Below are 6932 nucleotides of genomic sequence, written 5' to 3' on the forward strand. Positions count from 1 at the left end.
CAGTCTTCTATAGAGCGATAGGGACCTGCCCCACTGTGAGTGTGAAATATGGCAAGGTCGAAGCATCTAATGGACCCAAGAGCAAACCCTTACCTGTTTCTCCCCAGTTATTCTGTACTCAGGAGTATGAGCTGATTGATGTCTCTTCCCTCATCCTGGTCTCTATTTCCCAGGGGTCAGACCCCTCCTGTCACAGCTACATTGACAATTCCCTGACTGTACTCAATCACACTTTTCGTAGTTTGGGGTTTCATGATCCAATCGATGCTCCAGTGAAAGCAAGGAATTTGAAAATGCTCTTGGTGTTTGGGTGGAACGTGGTAAGAGATATTGAGTGATCCTTGGAAAGCATGAATGGAACCTGCCAAGAGCATCACATTACCAGGTCAGTCAATGGGCCTCAGGTTTCTTTGACCTTTCTCCTTGAGCTCAAGGCGTATCAGTGTGCGGGACCCTCAAACTGTTCATGTAACAGCAAATTGGGCAGTTCTTTTATCTGGCTGCCCCATCACTGCTCTGGAAAACTCAATCCAGCCATCTGCACCTGGTCAACACCAGGCCTTACTAAAGTGTCACATGTCACATGGGGTAACTCTGGGATTAATCCTGGTCACAAAGGGAGAAACTGGGAGGGTACTGGGCAGATCTCCAATTTCAGTGACAAAGATGTTTATCTCAAACCAGGAACCCCCACAGGTTTCTTTAAACCTGGGGCTGTCATGGACAATAGACAGATCTCCAATCTCCCTTCAAAGCTGCACATTGAAGGGTTGGAGTTGACCCAGAAGAAGCAGCTTCTTTCTATTCTCACCAAATACAGAATGACTTTCAGTGGAGATGTTGGTGACAGTGGGTGATGTGATCTGGTGAGCCACAGGATTGTGATGAATGATGACTATCCAGTAACCACTGGATCCTGTCCCATCACTGGGAGGAAGTCTGGGATGACCTGCAGAAGTTGTTGGAGTGAGGTGTCATCTGAAAGTCATCAAGTCTGTACGCCTCCCCATAAACCTCAGTGAGGAAGGCAGGCAGAAAACTGAGGATCTGTGCTGATTACTGAGCACTCATCACAAAGCCTCATTCGGAGGCTCACTCACCACTTCGCACCGAGGGAGCATTGCAAGTTCCCAAAGTATGTCTGCAGTCTGGATTTGGCCAGTGGTTATATCCAACTACCCATCACTGAACAAGACATTAAAAAGATGTCATTTTAAGCAGGCACAGGGGGACTTTACAACCACCTATAAAATCATCTGTTCAGTTTCTGTAAAGGGGATGTGATGGCCTAGTGGTATTATTACTGGACTGTTAATCCAGGGATCCAGGTTCAAATCCCGCCATGGCAGATAGTGGAATTTAAATTCAAGAAATATCCAGAATTAAGAATCTAACATTGACTGTGAATCCATTTCCCGATTGTTGGGAAAAACCCATCTGGTTCAATCATGTCTTTTAGGGAGGGAAACTGCCATCCTTATCTGGTCTGGCCTACATGTGACTCCAGACCCACAGCAATGTGATTGACTCTGAACTATGGACAATAAATGCTGCCTGGTCAGCAACGTCCTCATCCTGTGAATGAATAAAGAAAAAAAAAGTTCTAATCCTCAGCGATCTCAATTTGACCTCCAACTTATTGTGTTCCCTCTTCTCCAGGTTCACTGCTTTCTGATTTCCCGTCAATGTCTCCCTCCACGTTAGCTCTCCAACCCTCAATCTTTCACCAGGCCATCTCACATGGTTCGACCAAATCAATTCCAGTTCTCCATATTACCCACCACATGAATCCTACATCCATGTCCCAATCCTAAACTAGGCTCTATAGATCACCCTGGAAAATAAAAACTATCTCCCAATTCACTTACAACTAACTTTCAAAATCCCTACGGAACCCGTGGGAATAGTTTATTTTTATCTATCCCATCTTTTCCTAGTAATATCTTGAAGATGACAATCAGATCATCCCTTAATGCATCTACACTCCAAAGTCTCTTTGTTTGGCAACACTCCCCAAGACCCTACCATTAAGTGTATAAGCCCTGCCCTCATTTGCCTTTCCAAAATGCAGCACCTCACATTTATCTAAATTAAACTCCATCTGTCACTCCTTGGTCCATTGGCCCATCTGATCAAGATCCCATCATACTCTGAGGTAACCTTCTTTGCTGTCCACTACACCTCCAATTTTGGTGTCGTCTGCAAACTCAGTAACCATACCTTCTACATTCGCATGCAAATCGTTTAGAAATGATGCAAAGCAGTGGATCCAACACCGATCCTTGTGGCATACCATTGGTTACAGGCTTCCAGTCTGAACAACAACCCTCCCCCACCATCCTCTGCCATGTTGGTGCCAAGTAAATAGCAGCTTTGCACCCTAACCTGATTTCCCAGCTCTTAGTGCCTAACCTTGTGGGCTATGGCATGTTGAGTAAAATCTCCAGTTGGTTAAGATGCTTTGAGAGCTCTTGCCTTTAGCCCATGTTCAAGCACTGAGTTCCAGACACATAGTACCCTCAGAGATAGTAGGAACTGCAGATGCTGGAGAATCCGAGACAACAAGGTGCAGGGCTGGATGAACACAGCAGGCCAAGCATCATCATAGGAGCAGAGAGGCTGACGTTTCGGGCCTAGACCCTTCATCAGAAAAGGGGGAGGGGAAGGGGGTTCTGAAATAAATAGGGAGAAAGTGGGAGGCGGATAGAAGAGGGATAGAGGAGAGGATAGGTGGAGAGGAAACAAACAGGTCGAAGAGGCGGGGATGGAGCCAGTAAAGGTGAGTGTAGGTAGGGAGTTAGGAAGGGGATAGGTCAGTCCAGGGAGGACGGACAGATCAAGGGGGCGGGATGAGGTTGGTCGGTAGGAGATGGAGGTGCGGCTTGAGGTGGGAGGAGGGGATAGGTGGGAGGAAGAACAGGTTAGGGAGGCAGGGACGAGCTGGACTGGTTTTGGGATGCGGTAGGGGGAGGGGAGATTTTGAAACTTGTGAAATCCACATTGATACCATTGGGCTGCAGGGTTCCCAAGCGGAATATGAGTTGCTGTTCCTGCAACCTTCGGGTGGCATCGTTGTGGCACTGCAGGAGGCCCAGGATGGACATGTCGTCTGAGGAATGGGAGGGGGAGTTGAAATGGTTCGCGACTGGGAGGTGCAGTTGTTTGTTGCGAACCGAGCGTAGGTGTTCTGCAAAGCGGTCCCCGAGTCTCCGCTTGGTTTCCCCGATGTAGAGGAAGCCACACCGGGTACAGCGGATGCAGTATACCACATTGGCAGATGTGCAGGTGAACATCTGCTTGATGTGGAAAGTCTTCTTGGGGCCTGGGATGGGGGTGAGGGAGGAGGTATGGGGGCAGGTGTAGCACTTCCTGCGGTTGCAGGGAAAAGTGCCGGGTGTGGTGGAGCTGGAGGGGAGTGTGGAGCGGACAAGGGAGTCACGGAGAGAGTTGTCCCTCCGGAAAGCAGATAAAGGTGGGGAGGGAAAGATGTCTTTGGTGGTGGGGTCGGATTGCAGATGGCGGAAGTGTCGGAGGATGATGCGTTGGATCCGGAGGTTGGTGGGGTGGTACGTGAGGACGAGGGGGATTCTTTTTTGGTTCTTATTGCGTGGACGGGGTGTGAGGGATGAGGTGCGGGAGATGTGGGAGACACGGTTGAGGGCGTTCTCGACCACCGAGGAGGGGAAGTTACGGTCCTTGAAAAACGAGGACAACTGAGATGTACGGGAGTGGAATGCCTCATCCTGGGAGCAGATGCGGCGGAGGCGAAGGAATTGGGAATAGGGGATAGCATTTTTGCAGGAAGGTGGGTGGGAGGAGGAGTATTCTAGGTAGCTGTGGGAGTCGGTGGGCTTGAAATGAATATCGGTTTCTAGGTGGTTGCCCGATATGGAGACAGAGAGGTCCAGGAAGGGGAGAGAGGTGTTAGAGATGGTCCAGGTAAACTTAAGGTTGGGGTGGAAGGTGTTAGTGAAGTGTATGAACTGTTCGAGCTCCTCGTGGGAGCACGAGGCGGCGCCGATACAGTCATCAATGTAACAACTGCTGTACAACTGCCTTCAAAGGGAGATATACTTTAATCTCTGATCTCACTGAGGCAGTGTTAAATTTCATCCCTTGGATTGAGACGATGGTGGGATTCCCACTTGATGCCGCTCAGTTCCTTCTGGCGTTACTGTACCAGAGTCTAGCTACAGGGCTGTGACAATGCCAACAGGTTCCATGGGGAATCACTCATTAATCTCCTTGCAGAGTTTATTGAGAATTCTCTGGTTAACAGGCAATGACCTGCTTAGCCGGAACTCATCACCTGAGCCTATACAAAGCAGACCCAAGGATAGCTCGATAACAGAGAAGTTGACAACAGCCAAGCAACAGGTTTGTTATTTTGTTCCTGTGACTGGCCTGAAAGAGAAAGCAGTGAAGAGCAGGGCTGTATAAACCCTGGGCCATAGCATTATGTGATTTCACATGTTGCTAATTAGCCTTAGTGCACTGAGCTTAGGGTCTCAATCAAAAGACCCAGGCAGTGATGTTTTGTTTTACTTAATGATAGGAGGTAAACTTCACTGGCAAGGTTAGCATCTGCCCCTATTCCTAAGTGCCCTTGTCCTGGGTAGTCTGACAGTTGAAGGTGAAACTGCGTTTGTTTGCCTGTCCCTTTAAGGCTGTGTTTCCCTGATGGAATCACTGGGCTAAGGTAGTAACTTTCTAGCACCATTTTACAGCAGAGTTAAGCTTCAAACACTATGTTTGAGTCTGGAGTCATGTGTTGGCTTGTGTGGCGCATTTTCTTTCCTGAAACTCATTTATGAATCAAACGAGTGTTTATGACAATCCAGTATTTTCATGGTCCCCATGAACTCATCCTAACTGGATCATTTATTCACAGTACAGGTTTAATCATTCATTGAATTTAAAATCCACCAGTTAATCTCACGCCTCTTCAATTCAGGTTTCAGGATTACTAGCCCAGTGAAGTCACTGCTGAATGGCCTCCTTTCACACTGTAACAATTCTGTGATTCTGTGAGGTGACCGTCCCCTCTCAGAAGGGTGGATAGAGGGAGAAAGAAAGGACTCTGATGCCTTCCACAGTTCAATAGCCCACTGACACTCACTTTGAGGCTCAGACACGGCAGTCTATTTGGGTGAGGTAGACTGACATTCACAGCTTTGTTCTCACATCTACAGCAAGAGTGAAAGGCATTCAGTGAGATGGGAGAGAAAACTGACAGGATAAATAAATCCATCAAAATCCCAGGGAAAGATTTCATTTCGGGCTGGAGTTCTAAGGAAACAATGGCATGCCTATGCTCAGGAACAGAGAGTGGGGACTCAGTGCCAGCGGAGAATGTGACTACAAACCTCTCATCACACAGCAGGAGAGGAAACAAAGAGGCTGTCTGAACCCAGAGGAAGGGGTTAGAAATCAGGATCACTGTGCTTAGCAAACTGAGTCTGACCAGGAGCCAGAGAGCTGCAGACTCATCTTCTGAAAACATCAAAACTACAGACCGCCAGATCAAGACTGGGTCAAACCGGAGAAAGTTTGTCCAAAAGTGCTTCTGAACACAAACCTGTGAGGCAGAGAGAATAAGGGGCAGGCACTGCGGGAGACTGAGCTATCAGAACTCCAACAGAGTTAGTTGTTGCCTTGAACAAAGTGAAAGTTCAGGCTGGAGTGGAGCTGCCCTGCAGTTCCCAGGAATCTTGGCGACAAGGACATCCACCTGGGGAATTACAGTGTCCACCTACTTTCAAACTATTTCAATCAGAAAGGTGGGGGTGCCCGGAATGGACATGTTGGAGTGTCAGGGCAGATGGTGGAAGGATATCACGTGATGGGATCTCCTGGAATACGTCTGATCAGAGTTAGCAACCTTCAGCTGTAGCAACTTGTTGCATTGAAGGGTTAAGCTGATTGGATGGCTCTTTCAGTAACATAGATATACGGAGTCAATGGCCTCCTTCCGTACACTTTCATCTCATCATTCTATGACAAACCCTAGCACGGCTGTGGGTGTGCACTTAGCAGCAGTCAGGTCAATGTCCCATGAACAAATGTCCCGAGGCCGATGTCCCGAGGACAAATAATCCACATGATGAGGTCTTTCTCAGGCTTTGGGAATTTCTTTGCTCCTATAACAAATCAGTTATTCCAGGGTCAATTTTCCTTTTGATTTCCAACAGTTGTTGCCAGAGCTCTCCCTTTATCATCAGAAATTTTTCAAAAGGGGATTGGGTAAACAGTTGGCTAAAAAAACATTGCAGTGAAAGTACAGAGGTATGATGGGCTGATTAGCCTGTCTCTGTGTTGGAAGATTCTATGATGCTTCAATGTGTTGAACAGTTAAGGGGAAGGTGAACAAAATCTCAACAGGTTCAACCTGATCAATTATTATACAGCCTCAATTAACACTGGGACATTCTCTAAGCAGTTAAGCATCTTCAGTACTGACTTCATTTCTTCACTAAATAACAAGACTCACCCTTTCTCCAAAATCCCCACGGATTCCTGTAGGTCCCGGGACACCTGGCTCACCTCCTTCACCTTTACGACCCTGTAGGAAGAAATGCACTTGCGTTAGCAAAAAATTGAGTTTTTCCCAGTGTGGCGAAGGGAGGGCAGGAGATAGATGAAAGGAAATGCCAGGAAGCAGACAGGAAAGTGGGAGAAGCAGGGGAGGGAGCAATGAAGCACAAAGACTGAGATAAGTTGAAGGAAGAGGGAAGTGGAAGCGACAAGGAGAGAAATGGGTTGTAAACAGGAAGGAGAGGATGGAAGGGTGGAAGAGGAGGAAGGAAAAGATGAGGATGAAAGACAGAGGGAGAAGTAAAATAGGAGTGACAGCAAAGTGCAGAGCGCAATAAGGATAGAAAGAAGGGGAGAGGGATAAAGAGGAAGCGATATAGGAGGTAATAAGGCCAAAG

This window comes from Rhincodon typus, chromosome 19 (genome assembly GCF_021869965.1).
Source record: "Rhincodon typus isolate 14 chromosome 19, sRhiTyp1.1, whole genome shotgun sequence".
Lineage (NCBI taxonomy): Eukaryota > Metazoa > Chordata > Chondrichthyes > Orectolobiformes > Rhincodontidae > Rhincodon > Rhincodon typus.